We start from the raw sequence: 16,456 nt of genomic DNA, 5'->3' as shown, positions 1-16,456 counted from the left end.
AGCCAGAGACTGAAGCAGCAGCAGGTCCCTCTCTAGATTATGTGATACTAGGTGAGCACATGTAGCAGCAGTTTAAAGTTATTCTAGTCTTTTCTATCAATAGCAGCTTCAGCTTCAGCTTATGTTGGACCAGTGAGGCCGTGATGTAAACAAGGCATTTTTAAGGAAGTGTTTAAGGCTGATGAAATAGTATTTTAAAATAATGCAATGCTCCTTAATTAATATTAAAAAAAAGTATGTAAGTAGTCACTTATATGGCGATGGACGCATTTATTTACCTTTGGTTAGTTCTTATGAAGCACCAACATATCCACGTAGATGCTCACAGTTTCATGTTCTGCTAAATCATCCAGTCAAGACCAAAAAACTGCTGCATAACTTTTATGTTTGATAGCATCAAAGGAACACTAACAGATGGCAGCTGTTACATCATCGCACATATCGTAAACCTACTTTGACCTAATTTCAAACTAACACACTGCTGTTAGACCTGTACAATACTGTCATTAGCGTTTCATGGAAACAAGTAAATATGGATACTTATTTACACTTTTTACACACAATGATCAAGACAAGTACATTTATAATTATTCTGGTTTGCCTTGATGGTCTGGTTTGACCTCTGATGTGCCTTAGTGCCAAACAGGTTGAAAGCAGCATGATGCTGTAAGGTTAAGGGGCTGCAATCAGTCCCGAATGCGATAAAAGATGATGGAAGTGAAAAGAGAGAGCAAAATGAAGGTTACCCTGGGGTGATTGGAAGAATGAGGAGAGGACAGAGCATGTTAGAAAGCTAAGATTGCACTTTAAGCTTTTTTATGCCAAGAGAATAATAAATACTGAAATATAAATGAAGAAAATAATACACCCCTAAGCTGGATACTCCAAGCAAAACTCATTGAAACATAATATAATTGTAGAAATGTGGGGATATTTCAGACTAAACAGACTTTTGGTCTTATGTGTTTTTAAAGGCAGCTCATGAATACAGTACAGATTATTGTGTACAGTTATGAACTAAATTATTTGTTGAAATAAAATGAAATAAATGATGTAAGATATGGAGCGAGAATGGAAGAGGGCCCACAAAGAGTCATGCATATGTGCCCCTGAAGGTTTGGTCCGAATTTAACATAAACACCACAAAAGCATGGATCAGGAAGCTGGTGGTGTAAATGCATGGGGGATATTTTCCTGGCACGCTTTGAGCCTGCATAAAGCATAGCATAAAATAAAGGCATAACTTTATGGTGAGTCAATCAACAAGCCCAGTAAATGTTCTTATTTTTTTTATGAAGAAAAACAATATGAAGCATTAATAATATCATAATTAAGGTTTTAATAATAGCATATGGCATTGTGTGCATCGTTTTTCACGAGCAGTGTAAAATTAAGCATTCAGCCGGAGAGCGATACAATAATTAGAGCTATTTGAATCTATTATTCATTTACACCTTCTACTTTTCTTGTCACACAAAGGCACAGCTGTTTGCCTACCACAGTTCTCACTGTCATGTCAGCACATGGACCTGACAAATTGTCCCTCAGCTCAGAAAGAGATCTTGTGTCTGCCTCTCAGCGTGCTGTGCAACGTGAGCAGCAGTGAAAGGTAAGCATGGCTGAGCGCTGACAAAGTAAGTTGAAGTTAGAGATAAAATGGAGTACTGTTGATTATCTTTCTGTTCTTGACTTTGTATGCCAGTATAGGCTACTACTTGGTAAAAAATAAACCAAACCTCGGGTTTTATAAATTGCATTAACTTCCTGCTTTGTAAATTGGTGTACCCTCCAGGCAGGTAAAAATGAAACAATCAAAAGAAAGATAAACGGGCATTCATGACACCCTTGTGTTCTACAGGGTGGACCATTTATATGGATACACCGTAATAACATGGGAATGGTTGGTGATATTAAAGTCCTGTTTGTGGCACATTAGTATATGTGAGGGGGCAAACTCCTCAAGATGGGTGGTGACCATGGTGGCCATTTAGAAGTCGGCCATCTTGGATACAACTTTTGTTTTTTCAACAGGAAGAGGGCCATGTGACACATCAAACCTATTGGTAATGTCACAAGAAAAACAATGGTGTGCTTGGTTTCAACGTAACTTTATTCTTTCATGAGTTATTTGTCTTTATTAGTGACAGTTTTCTTGCGTCCACATTTTGGCAAATCCAACACTGAACCAGTTTCACGAAATTTAGCAAGCAGTTTGCTAACTGTAGCATGGGAGATGGGTGCTCTCATAGGGTGTCTTGCATTGAAATCTGCTGCAATGACCCGGTTACTGCGTTCACCAGATATCAACACAATTTCGATCCGCTCTTCACGTGTTCACCTGAACAAAGAGAAACTTGTAAATAACTCATGAAAGAATAAAGTTACGTTGAAACCAAGCACACCATTGTTTTTCTTGTGACATTACCAATAGGTTTGATGTGTCACATGGCCCTCTTCCTATTGAAAAAACAAAAGTTGTATCCAAGATGGCCGACTTCTTATTGTCCACCATGGTCACCACCCATCTTGAGGAGTTTGCCCCCTCACATATACTAATGTGCCACAAACAGGACTTTAATATCACCAACCATTCCCATGTTATTACGGTGTATCCATATAAATGGCCCACCCTGTAGTATAGCAATACACTGGCATAGACACTAGATGGAAGCAGTACACAGGTTAGCGTCATGAAGGATGGTTCTGCTGCAAAGCTAATATGTGAACCTGTAACCCTTTTATTGCATTGAAAGAAAGACACTACAGGTCTATGACACACTGAGATAAACAAAAGCACAAACCTTTGTATCATTAAGCAAAAGTAAGGAAGGGGCTGTCATTGTCACGGACTGAGATGCAGAGTTTCTTATCAGACCAATTTTGTTATCAGCGTGTTGCACCGGGTTGTAGCACTAGACCTCTGTCATAACTTTTTATGATTTAAATGGGGAACTCCAGGAGTCACATGACCTTTGAAAAGTACCCATATGAATTTAAGATATTGTCAGTGACATCTGAAAGAGAGTATTTTTCACAGCGTTCACCATTTGTTCTTAATTATTTTCTGCTTTGCTCAAACTAAACAGATATGATAACTTCAAGAGCTTTGTGTAATGAGTGATGTCCTTTCTAAGGTGTGTAATAAACTGCTCAAAGAAGTCCTGCCATTGATTAATTCTTCGATCTTATATATGATCAACCTATCTCTAATAATCGGCTATGTACCACAGGCCTTCAAGGTGGCTGCAGTTAAACCTTTACTCAAAAAGCCATCTCTAGACCCAGCAGTCTTAGCTAATTATAGGCCAATCTCCAACCTTCCTTTCATATCAAAAATCCTTGAAAGAGTAGTTGTCAAACAGCTAACAGATCATCTGCAGAGGAATGGTTTATTTGAAGAGTTTCAGTCAGGTTTCAGAGTTCATCACAGCACAGAAACAGCTTTATTGAAGGTTACAAATGATCTTCTTATGGCCTCTGACAGTGGACTCATCTCTGTGCTTGTCCTTCTTGACCTTAGTGCAGCATTCGATACTGTTGACCATAATATTCTATTAGAGCGATTAGAACATGCTGTAGGTATTACAGGTATTGCACTGCAGTGGTTTGTATCATATCTATCTAATAGACTCCAATTTGTGCATGTAAATGGAGAGTCCTCTTCACACACTGAGGTTAATTATGGAGTTCCACAGGGTTCGGTGCTAGGACCAATTCTGTTTACATTATACATGCTTCCCCTAGGCAGCATCATTAGAAGACATAGCATACATTTTCACTGCTATGCAGATGACACCCAGCTCTATCTGTCCATGAAGCCAGATAACACACACCAATTAGTTAAACTGCAGGAATGTCTTAAAGACATAAAGACTTGGATGGCCACTAACTTTCTGCTTCTTAACTCAGATAAAACTGAGGTCATTGTACTCGGCGCTGAAAAGCTTAGAAATATGGTATCTAACCAGATTCTTACTCTGGATGGCATTACCTTGGCCTCCAGTAACACTGTGAGGAACCTTGGAGTCATTTTTGACCAGGATATGTCCTTCAACGCACATATTAAACAAATATGTAAGACTGCGTTCTTCCATTTGCGCAACATCTCTAAAATTAGAAATATCCTGTCTCAGAGTGATGCTGAAAAACTAGTTCATGCATTTATTACTTCCAGGCTAGACTACTGCAATTCATTATTATCAGGATGTCCAAAAAACTCACTGAAAAGCCTTCAGTTAATCCAAAATGCTGCAGCAAGAGTACTGACAGGGACTAGAAGGAGAGAGCATATTTCTCCTGTTTTGGCTTCCCTTCATTGGCTTCCTGTTAAATCCAGAATTGAATTCAAAATCCTGCTCCTCACATACAAGGTCTTAAATAATCAGGCCCCATCTTATCTTAATGACCTTGTAGTACCATATCACCCTATTAGAGCACTTCGCTCCCGCTCTGCAGGCCTACTTGTTGTTCCTAGAGTATTTAAAAGTAGAATGGGAGGGAGAGCCTTCAGTTTTCAGGCCCCTCTTCTGTGGAACCAGCTTCCAGTTTGGATTCAGGAGACAGACACTATCTCTACTTTTAAGATTAGGCTTAAAACCTTCCTTTTTGCTAAAGCATATAGTTAGGGCTGGACCAGGTGACCCTGAATCCTCCCTTAGTTATGCTGCAATAGATGTAGGCTGCCGGGGGATTCCCATGATGCATTGAGTTTTTCCTTTCCAGTCACCTTTCTCACTCACTATGTATTAACAGACCTCTCTGTATTGAATCGTATCTGTTATTAATCTCTGTCTCTCTTCCACAGCATGTCTTTATCCTGTCTTCCTTCTCTCACCCAACCGGTCGCAGCAGATGGCCGCCCCTCCCTGAGCCTGGTTCTGCCGGAGGTTTCTTCCTGTTAAAAGGAGTTTTTCCTTCCCACTGTCGCCAAAGTGCTTGCTCATAGGGGGTCATATGATTGTTGGGCTTTTCTCTGTATCTATGAAGCGCCTTGAGGCGACATTTGTTGTGATTTGGCGCTATATAAATAAAATTGAATTGAATTGAATTGAATTAATGTATACAGCACCTACTGTTACCCTTAGCAGACTGGATGATCAATAACCTTCACTATATTCCCTGCTGTAGAATAGAGTTCTCAGCATGTGAGGGATAATTGATTAGATCAACAGCACCCTCTTGTAAACAGGTTTGAGTGGGCCTGCTTTTTGTTTCTTGTTTGTACGGCTTCCCTTTGTTACATATTGCAGATACACTAGCCGACAACATTAAATGTTTCTGCTATGCAGCAATTTCTGTTGAGTTATTTTGCCTCTCAACAAGAGAGTCAACAAACTGCTTCACTTTTTCACTACACATTGATATAGTGTTATTTTATTATCATCAAGTCTACATTTCACTTTGATTCATTAGCCAATCAAATGCAGGATAAATGTTTTTTTCATTAGTCTCAGCTACAAAATGTTTAGCTTTTCCATGTTGAGCATTTTTGCAAATTGATGTTAGCTTCTACCTTGGGCCATAAGTGATTTGCTGCCATTCACTTTTAGGACAATTCAGACTGCAACTTGCAATGTTTTAATTTTAGTTTCAGTGCAATTCATTAAACCAAATAGATTTTGGAAACTAATAGTTATTATAAGACTGTTTGATGGAAAAAAGGAGATGTCATCACAGGATCTTGAGGTAAGTGTTGTTCTTAAAGTACAAAGTGTCAAAGTCTGCCTGTGAATAACTGCACAAATTTGACTTCCAGGGTGTTCATAAGGAACATTAGAGCAAAACTACTGTACATGTGTTTAAATTGATATGCACTCGACAGAGAAATCAATCATTCCAGCTGGGATGTAGAGTAGTGAAACTGCTACGGTTTTGCTTCAAACATTTGGTAACGATTGATTCAGCAGTGAGTTCAGTGATATCAGTCATAATGAAATTCCATCTGTCCAGCAATTCAAGCTGAACCTGACCATGAGCTTTTCAACTGGATAACAAAAGCCAGTAAATAAAAAAAACATTCATCTGTTGATACAAACTCTTCTTTCTATGCCTTAGCGCTTTGTATCTAACATCACAGAGAAACGCGGGGTTTAGTATCTTGCCCAAGGATAGTTTTGGATGCAGACTGAAGAAACAAGGGATCAAACCATCAACCTGCCAATTAGTAGAAGACTACAGATATTATGACAGGCCTATGACATTAAACAAAAATACAGAACTTACAATCTGACAGCCTTAGTACTTTCATTAAATTAAGAGACACACACAGACACGTCTGTACATAATTTACTATATAAAGTTTAATGTAAGGTATTATTGTGCTCTTCGTGTTGGGGCAGTAAAATAAAGAAAAGTTGTGGGTGGAACATTTTATTATATTGACGTTACCATTTGAACTTCATGTTTCTTCAAAAAACATAAAGGTCTAGCTGTTAAAACAAAGATTATATGAAAGCAAACTGTTGTCTTTAACAACAAAAAAATCTTCGCCTTTCTTCCAATAACATTTCTGCTGAAAGAAGTCAAGGTGAAGGTCAGGGTTGCTCTGAAGGATGTAAAAAAAAAAAGAAAAAGCCTCATAATCCCCTCTAGACTCTGCAGTGTTGATGGACAAAAAAAGGGGTTTTGCTCCATGATGTCTTTTCCATCCTGGGCAGCCGTGTGACGGCAGCTACAGCCCAACAGACAGGAAATGCAATTAGAAGTCACAGTAAAAAAGGGGACATTAGCATGCACAGACAAAAGAGTCACAGTCCTGAAGCCCCAGGTGAGGAAGGAGGTCGTAATCATAACCACCCCTACAATTTCCTGCCTTTTAGGAAGTAGAGGGAGGTGGTCCTTCAGACTGTGCCACAAATGCCTCATATTTTTGTAAGTAATGACCAGAGTTCCTAGGGTCAAGATCCCCAGTCAACAGCCAGCACTGAGTGTGTGAATGTTATCTAGTCTTAACCTGACCATGTGCTGGATTAGCTTTTACCCAGACGTACATCTGGCCTTAATAATGACCTGCTTAAACACCCAGTGTATCGTGTCTGATGCATGTCTTTTGTGACTTTTTGAGACAAGCAATTAAAAAATGCCAGATGTAGCATTTATGTAGCATTAAATTTAATAATTTTTTTAAACAAATGGTCAGATGGTTCACTAAACCTTTCCTGGCAATTATGTCATGTTTCAGGCTTTAAAAGATTTTTAAAAACCTGAACAAATAAAAACAAAAACAGGATGGATAGGCTGCTTACACTTTATTTCAAACTGTGTCCAGTTTTGGCAAAGTGACAGAAAGCTTGAAAAAAAAAAGAGACATGCATTGCTCAAATGTAAGTATATCTCATATGTCCTATTGTTCTGTGATGAAGTTCACTTTATTACATGTTGACATATTTATAATGCTTTGTTTTTAGCTCTGTTAGAAGGAATAATATAAATACAATAACCTTCAAGGAGTTGTTCAAGCATAAATTAAATGTAAAGAATGTAAGGTGGGAAAGTTCAAACTACGCCTGTAGCCTCGTAGTCTGTTCAGAGTCTGCCCCACCTCTTGCCCTATGACAAGCCTGAACTGGATGAGAAATTATAGAAAGTGCATAACAATTGTTGTTATTGACCACTGTGTCAGTCAGACAATGCTCAGTGGTGAACTGTGCACATAGAATACACAAATGATGTACTGGGGCAGGAAAATGAGATGACATGACAGGAAACAGACTTGCTCAGATCAGCATCATCAAGATAATTTTCCAGTAAGTAGTTTTAACACATCCTGTGTCCCATCGCATCCAATAAAGAGACTCCCAGTAGCATCCAACCATCTGACCTTTAATACCCTGATTGGCGCTCCTGCATTTCACATCCTAAATGTGGAAAACATTACTGTTAAACAAAGGATATCCTATCCCTCTCGCCCAAGCCTAAGTGCTGTATTTAATTGGCACCAATACAAATACCCTTTTGATTCTTGAATTAACAGCATGTCCCCATCCTTTCACAGTTCTTTGAACAGGATGTTTGTCTGTTCTCAAGATGTTTTTTCCCCACTGGACCATGTTGGCTCCACACTGTTGGGGTCCAAATAAAACTAACCTTTGTATGAAACTAATCCAAGACCAGTAGCTTTGTTTATATTTTTGTCTGTATTAAAGCTGTTGTATTAATATTCAGGCTGTGATCGGAGAAAGAAGATAAAATCTGATTGCTATGTCTAAGGGTTGTTTAAGGTGTGGTCAGACCACTCATCATGTAGCGATTGCTCCGTCTTTTCCCCACCTGTTTTTTTTTTTCAATGAGAGGTATTTTAAGATCTTATTTAGATTATGGATATCCGTGTTCTCTGCCGTAAGGAGGTTACGCACTGTTTTAAGTGCTTGTCAAAAGATTCCTACCATTTGTCTCTGCATCCATACTAACAAGTTGGCAGGTAAACATAAAACATGTTGGAAGGATTAAACTGTGTTGCCAATAAGCTGTCACAGGAGGGGCTTGGGAGTCAGCTGCAGACAATTAGTTACACAATAGGTGACGCACACAGAACAAACAGTTCTTTCCGGATCTGAATGGGATAATATTTTAAATAGCTTTGTTTATAAAGAACAAGACAAGGAGACAGAGAAATGGAGACTAGAGGCACAGTTTACATACTTAGGCTTAAACAAGACCTTTATTTTTATCTTTGTATTTACAGTGTAAAAATACTATATACTAAATACTAGATGCCATTATTCATACACGGATGACAAAGCTTCACATTTTAAATGTAAAGTGCAAGTTATTGGAATGGATTTCATACATGCATACTGAAACATTACCTGTCGTAAGCAGAGCGTATTATACAGTACGTTTATGTATAGACAATGTGAGAACTCAATATGAGAAGCCATGTGTAACAGATAACAACAGATTATAAAAATGATACGGTTAACCCAGCATTCTGGAGACTTCTTGTTGCTCCCTGTTGAAAGAAAGAAAGAAAGAAAGAAAGAAAGAAAGAAAGAACGAAAGGACAAAAATTTGGTATTTGTATATAAAGTGGAAGTGCATCAAACCTGCAACATTTTGTTAAAGGATAACTTTGGTGATAATCTGTGTAACACACAAGGGTCTTCTAGAAAATTTTGATATAAACTATTTAGAAATAACCTATAAACCTATTTTAAAAACATTTATGTATTCACTCCACCGCTTACCAAATCCAAATTTTTTTGGTAAGGTGTTCCATCGCACATTGCGTTACCTAAAAAAAAAAACTGGTTGTCTAAAAAGGCCAATTAATCACATTAGCAGAGGCTTAAAATCTGTCATGCTGATTAAAGAAGCAGCACATTTGCTTAAAAAATGCTCGACCTTGGCTATTTAGCAGACTTAAACCCACACAGGCTGTTGCCTCATTCACGTACATAAGCAATTGCATTGCTTCTTCAATTTTATCTGGTGCACAAATAACCCACTAGTGTTTTCTAGTTTGAGTGACTTGCAGGTCTTCAGCTGGCAACTTAATTTAGTAAGAGCTAGACTGTGCAGGTTTGCGAACAGAGTATTATACCCTGTTGTATGTCTTTATGATTCTATAATCAAACCCAAAAGGCTGACATTCAACAAGTCAAAGTCATTGCTTTTTTAATCAGCACACTTTTCAGCATTAAGTAAAACATAAGTGATGGCTGATGTTGATTTTAACTATTTTTTAAAAATAATCCCTGCATTAATAATGGTCATTTACAACATTTAGTGTCATATTTTATTGCCCTGCGCCTTTCTTTAAGAACCTGCACTTTTCTTACTGTTGCCTACCTTTTGAACATTAGTATAATAACAAATACCAGTACATGCCCATTCTACAGTATTATTTGGCCTGGTTGTGCTGTTGACCGTGAAAGGAAAATGATGCAATGCTTTTATAATGTTTATAAATGCATAAAAAGGGTCATTTTAACCTATTTCTACGTGGTTGCTAGGCAACATGATGATGCAATAATATATCATGTGCCATTCAGCTTTTGTGGATGCACACGCAGATAGATAGCTGGAGAAATGCTTAAATGAGGTCATTTAGCCTGTTGCTAGGCGTTCACTTAGCAACATCGGTAAGAACTTTCAGGGCTCAAGATGAACCCGTGTGCCATCTTGGTTGCTCACCTCCTGGTCATGTAGGAGGACTCAGCAATCAGCAACTTACAAACACTTGCAATAAATCATAATCCTCAGAGAATAAATAAAATACTTACTGTGGGCCAGGCGGGTTGATCAGGCGTTGTAGATTTTGTATGTGCTGAGCGATGTTGCCTATTTGTTAAAAACATAAGAAAATAGCGATTTATCATGACCTCGGCCATGAGTTATTAATCATATAAATGTAGATGTTTGACAGTGAGAATAATAAATAAGAGTAAAACAAATGTATTTATTTATGCTCAAAGGGTGTACCTGTCATTCCATTGGGTTTTCCTGCACCAAATGGCGATCCAGCTCCAGTACTGGTACCACTTGACGTTCCTTTCCCTGGTATGCTTGGTGTTTTACTTTGACCTGAGTTACTGCTCCCAAACCAAGGAAGCCCAAAGGTAGTTTACTTGTTGATGATGAGGAGGAGGAGGAGGAAGAGGAGGAGGATGAACCTAATCCTAAGCCAGAGCTTCTTGTATTTGATGTTTGCTTATTCAAGGAAAACGAATTTGAGCTAAGGTTAGGAGTAGACACTGATGACCCAGAGAAGACCCGATGGAAGAAGAGCCTCTCCCACTCAATGATGGGTTATTTGAGCCTATTCCACCTGAGCTAAGATTTGGATTGTTAAGTCCTGACCCAGGAGAGCTGACTCTTGACCCAGTGGACAAGGGTGTATTTGAGGAGCTTGCTCCAGTTGCACCCAGTAGAGTTGATGCAGGTTTATTGAATGATCCAAGTGAGCTAGAACCTTGGCCTAACAGTCCAGTTGACCCTGTCTTACCCTGCTGACCGAAACTGGTAGAGCTTGGAGAATTAGAGCCGGCACCCCAGCGATTCTGTACTGGTGTGCCGGGCTGATGGGCCAGGGCTCCAGTATATCCAAACCCTGTCTGAAAAATTAAAAAAATGGTCAGTTTTAACATGAGAGAAAATAGAGCCTTCAATTTTCATTCATGTATAACACAACAAAACATGTGAATCAAGAGAAAATATAAAAACAATGAAATCATGTTCTGCTTTAAGAAAAAACTACATTTTTCCTCAGTAATCACAAAACTGCACTAAGCTTCATATCTAGGTTCATATTTTCTCCTCAGACAATAGCAGACACTTAACATGAAAGGCAGAAACATTTGCCTGCTTTCACCTCTTTGCCCTCTAGTTTTTTACTGGCAGACAATACCCTGCTCCCCCCTCATCTTCTGCACTTGCTGGAGTTGAGGCTGGATCATTTCCAACAACCAGTCATGCTGCTTTGATCTCATCCACCTTATATAACACCTCATTATCTCAAAGAGGTGAGGCATGGGCTTTTTTCTATGTTAGCATTCCTGCACTTGCTCTGTACTGCAGGGGCTGTCATTAACAGCAATGCTAACGCTTTTGCACAAAATCAGCTAGTTGCTGTATCAATAAATGCAGATCATTGCACTTCTCAATAGTTTTATAGGAAAATCTACAACAAAATATACAGACACAGACAAATTGCATGGGATCACTTTTCATAATAGCATGAATCTCTGTCTGCAGTTGTCATTGAGTTCCCCTGAGAAAAGCTTTGGAAGGATAAAGGACTCAGTTGAAAATTAAATTAGGTTTTTGATGACTAAGTGGTTTTTTTTCCTGAAATATCCAAGTTTTTATATAACTTGGATATTTAAGAACACAAAAAAACTCAAAAAGCAGGGCTTGTGTAGCATATCGATCAGTCTTGAGTGTTCTTTCTTACCTTGGGACTTGTGAGAATTTCGATTTGCTGCATAAGGCTCTCAATCTCTTTAGTTTTATAATTGACGGTGCTTTCTAAGACTTCTTTCTCTCCGCTTAGCCTCTTCTTTTCCCTCAGGAGTCTCTCCTGGTCCTGATCGTGCTTCTGCTGAAGTTTGTCTAGGTTCTGTTTGTGTTGCTCAACCATACCTGAGCGCTCCTGGCTGCACGAGCGGTAGTCTTCAGCGAATCGCCAGTTTTCAGCCTTCAAGCGGATGTTCTCATGCTGGATGCCTGCCACATGATTTCCCACGGTATTCATGTAACGCTGGAGCTTGTCTTCCACCTCTCTGGACAGGTTGCTGCAGTTGGAGCGGATCTGTTCCAGGTGTTCCCTCTGTTTTGGACAGGTGAGCTGGAAGGCGATGTGTGCAGGGAAGAGGGAATCGATCTTGTGCAGAAAAGCCCTGGAAACATTGTAGACCGAACCCAAGGACTGGGAAAACTCATCTTTGGATGTTTTCTCATAGATCTGCAGCTGCTTTTCTTTTGTGGCGATATCCCTCCTCAGCTTGATAGTCTCCAAGTTGAGGTTGTCCCTTTCTTTGGCAATCTCCTCCATTTCCATCTTCATGGCTTGCACTGACTGGGTGAAGTTGGAACTCACAAGCTGAAACCTAGCTTTCAGTTGTTCGACAATCACCCCACAGTTACAAGTATTAAAATTTGTAGCTTTAAAAAAATAGAAAAGAAAAACAACATACAAAGTAAGTCACGGCTGCATGAAATGCATTAATGTATTTATTTTGGGGCTTGCACTGAAGACATATCATATTTACCACTTTGCATGGGGCATGGGTACGATCGTAAGAGTCTGCATGAGAGCAGCTCAGTATTGAGCTGTTGCTGTTGACATTAATACAAACAAAACAAACAGAGTGTTAGGGATTTGTTCTAAAACAGAGTGAAAAAACACATTTTTAAAACTTCAGGTTTGCCAGTCGCAAGAAATATTATGCCATTTGAGCTAAAGTTCTATGGATCTATGATCATTTTGATTCTTCTCCAGTTTTGGTGGTGTGAAGTTCAGCGGTCTCTGCCAACTTTTATACAGCAGGAATGGACACATTCCCTTTGTGGACAATTTTATGTCCTTGCGTAACTTCTTGGAGCTTTTTTTTTTTACCAGGACCATCTTCACCCTAACCACTGGGGTTCATATAATTTATCTACAAACATTTACCAAATCCTCAGCATGGCCTATAAACTCAAATACAGGTACAACTATCATAGACTTTCACCTTTTAACGTGTATAACCACCTGGGTAAATGCCTCACTGCCATTACTAATTTGATATCTTTAGATTTCTTGCATCCTAATGCCAGCAAAATTGAGGTTCTGGTGTTTGGACCTGACAGCTTTTCTGAGGAGGTCAGTCATTATGTCGTGCTGCCCCCCCCCCCCCCCCCCCGTCCAGATTATCTTAAATCCCTGAATGTACACCTCTGTGTCCTCCTTAGCCTGTCTCTAACTGGTGCAAACAAAAAACTCGCCAGCACTCGAATATTACATTTAATCTTGCTGCCATTCACTGAGAAATTCAGAATTCATTTTCAAATTTCATTAATATCAATGTAGAGCTCTGATTGACCATCAGAAGATAGGTACAGCTTGGCCGTAAAGAGATGGAAATGGTCAGCAATACTTAGGTAAGCTGTGGCATTTAAACAAGGCTCAGTTGGTACAAAGCCAGCCTCCTGCCTCTACAGCAGATCGCTGAGACCTTATTCCATCAGCTGGACTCTCCAGTCGTTGGCAAGTCTAAAGGTGTTCACGCTTTTCGAAGTTGTGACTCCTAAACTCTGGAACAGCCATCCTCAGCCTGGCTGAATATGTGGTTTGCTTTGAATGAATGATGAAAGCTCATTTTTATAGCTTTTTTTTATTCTTGTTTTTCTGATGTGTGTGCGTAAGCATGCATGCAGCAGTGAATGTAAGACCGTATATTTGACAGTTTGTATGTTTGAACCTGTAGATTTATCGTTAATGTGCAGTTCATCAAGCTGTGAAGCACAAATGAAATATTATTAATTCTATTATTATTTTGCATCAACTTGGCTAAAGCATTGCAGGTGTATTGGTTATCTTTTCCTGTCATCTGTAATTTTACTTATTAAAAAGATGAAAGCTTCATTAATTAAATTAAATAACACATAAGAAGGTAGACGTAGAAGAAAGATATAGGTATTGTAAAAAAGCTCAGTTCCTCACCTTCTTCTGTTCGCATTCGTGGAAATACAGAATTGACATATTGGTGTACTGACGCAGTGTTGTCAGGTCAGAGTCGAGCTGAGCCTTCGCAGTCAGGGTGACATTGAGGAAATTGGTCAAGTTTGTCCTCTGCTTCTTGAGAGCCACATTGTCCAAGGATAGCTGACTGAAGCGCTCCTCAAGGTCCTGCGTGCGTTCTTGGCATGTAGAGTCCTGCGTCTTACCATAGACAAGAAAGAGCACGAGGCTAACTATGATAAGAGACTGAATGAGCGAGGAGAAGAAGAAGACGATACGCATGTAGTAGCCGCAACTCTTGCTGCTGGAGCGGTACTGCATCTTTTTTTTAGCCTGTGGGCTGTGCTTGGAGACCTGGGAATAGCCGCTGCTGTACATGGGTGCTCTAAAGCAGAGTAAAAAAAATCAAACCAAAAACAAAACGAAGGGCTTAAAGCAAGTCCAAGATCTGAGAGTTACCAGGAGACAGATGATAATGCTGAATTATTTCAGACTGTCCGGCTGATTTCACACCCCATTTCTTGTAAAGGCTTCCAGTGAAGCCCAATATGCTGCAGATCCTGACCAGACGTTTCCTCTTTGCAGTTGTGCTACAAGAGAATAGAAACGATTGTGTACTGGGTGTAAACTTGGGCAAGGGTTTATAAACACCTTTGGCCACACATTTCCTATAATGGGAATGGGCCTGTTCCCAGTCTCCTCCCTCCGTTGGCTGTCCACACCTATGCAGAGTTTATCAAACACACGATGACCTCTCTGCATGCTTTATGAGCCAAATGTTTTCTTGGGAAAAAATAAATAAATTCTCTTACTGTAATTTGCGAACTGCACCTCATTGCAATTGGTTGAGTCAGAATTTAAAGCCTGCTGAAAAACCCCAAATACCAATGGGCTCCAAGGACCTCACTGGACTGAATGTGTGGAGCTTCCCTGTAAATCTGCCAAATTCGTCTTTCATGGGATCATAAACAGTGATTTCCATCACGCAGCTGACAAGGAGGACAATGGCTCCTGATGCACCTCTAAGAGTCTTATTCTGTGGCTCTTTGATGCTTCGAGTCTCAGTCCAACACAATGACGTCAGCACACTTCCCTCTGTCATAACACAAACATGTACTAAGGCACACACACACACAGGCAATTTAAAATGAAATGTAAGAGTGAGAATCCCAACTTTTGTCCTGCACGCTGTTGTTGACATGGTTGACAGGAAGTGGCACACTGCAGAGGAACTGCTGATGTCCAAAGCTGCCAAGAATCTACAGAAAAGACTCAACAAACACAGGATACAGATTACACAAATAATAAGGGTGTTTTAATTGAGGTTGAAGTGGTTTGCTTGTTTTTTTTTAAATATCTAGATGGTGGGTCCGGTTTCCATTTTATTTTTATTTTTGGAATCGTGGTGATGCCGACCTGGTCGAGCAGCACAGAGGGCTATGTTTTACTTCAGGCGTACGCTAAACACGTGAAGCCCGAACTGCAGGCATCACATGCATTTGCCTAGCAAGCTGCAGTGAAGTCGGACTCCAGTGGTGATGGTGATGAGCCACTAAAATGTGGTTCAACACCATTTTTTGCCACTGAACATGAGCAAATCTCCTTACATGTGAATTTCAGGTTCCTTTGTGACATAAATAACAGGAAGGGCTCACAGGGTCCAGTTTTGTGTGATTTCTTTGCTTTGGGTGCGTCTTTCCCAGCAGGACTCCCATCACAAAGACTATAAATCAAATAATAAGTGTTTGAGCTGACCGTTAACAATCAAGGAAATATTTCTTGTAGATAATGTCATATTTATAAGAAAGACACATGGCTATCAATCGTCTCACATCACACTCCATAAGAAAACTTCCCAAAATGGCCAATTTTTTTCTTTTCCAAATTTAACCTAGATTGTGACACTCACACTGACTGAAAGACCATTTTATCTGCAACTTTTGCACCCAAATTTCTTGTCTCAGTTAGGCCAGCAGGCCAGATTCTTTAATTTGTTTCAACGACGCGACACAAACTCAGAGGTGACGGAGCTTTCGCAGTTATGGCTCCAAACTTGTGGAATGATTTCCCATTACATGTCAGGCAGGATCCTTCATAACTTCACTTGCTGTTTTAAATCTCTTTTAAAAGCACACGTTTACTTCCTGGCCTTTGAGATGTGTGAGTGTGAGATTTTAAGTTACTTTTTATCCGCTCGTTTGTTGTTTAACTTCTATAGCTCTTTCTTTGGATCTGTATCTTTCACCCCTGGCCTGTATTTGTCTATTACATTTGCTGTTATTGTACAGCACTTTG

The 16,456-nt window shown here is 39.6% G+C and overlaps 1 pseudogene across 1 annotated transcript; it reads right to left on the bottom strand.

The window, feature by feature from the left end:
- Positions 1 to 8,631: 8,631 nt before the first annotated feature.
- Positions 8,632 to 14,816, bottom strand: LOC146497988 (uncharacterized; annotated as a pseudogene). Its single transcript, XR_014870937.1, has 6 exons — positions 14,144 to 14,816; positions 12,711 to 12,777; positions 11,894 to 12,603; positions 10,423 to 11,054; positions 10,224 to 10,281; positions 8,632 to 8,950 (listed from the first exon to the last, which is right to left on the bottom strand). The product of XR_014870937.1 is annotated as an uncharacterized LOC146497988 (transcript).
- Between the last annotated feature and the right edge of the window lie 1,640 nt (positions 14,817 to 16,456).

This window comes from Neolamprologus multifasciatus, chromosome 18 (assembly GCF_963576455.1).
Source record: "Neolamprologus multifasciatus chromosome 18, fNeoMul1.2, whole genome shotgun sequence".
Classification (NCBI taxonomy): Eukaryota; Metazoa; Chordata; class Actinopteri; order Cichliformes; family Cichlidae; genus Neolamprologus; species Neolamprologus multifasciatus.
The sequence above is the reverse complement of the archived record's forward strand: the minus strand, read 5'-3'. Positions and strand labels throughout refer to the sequence as shown.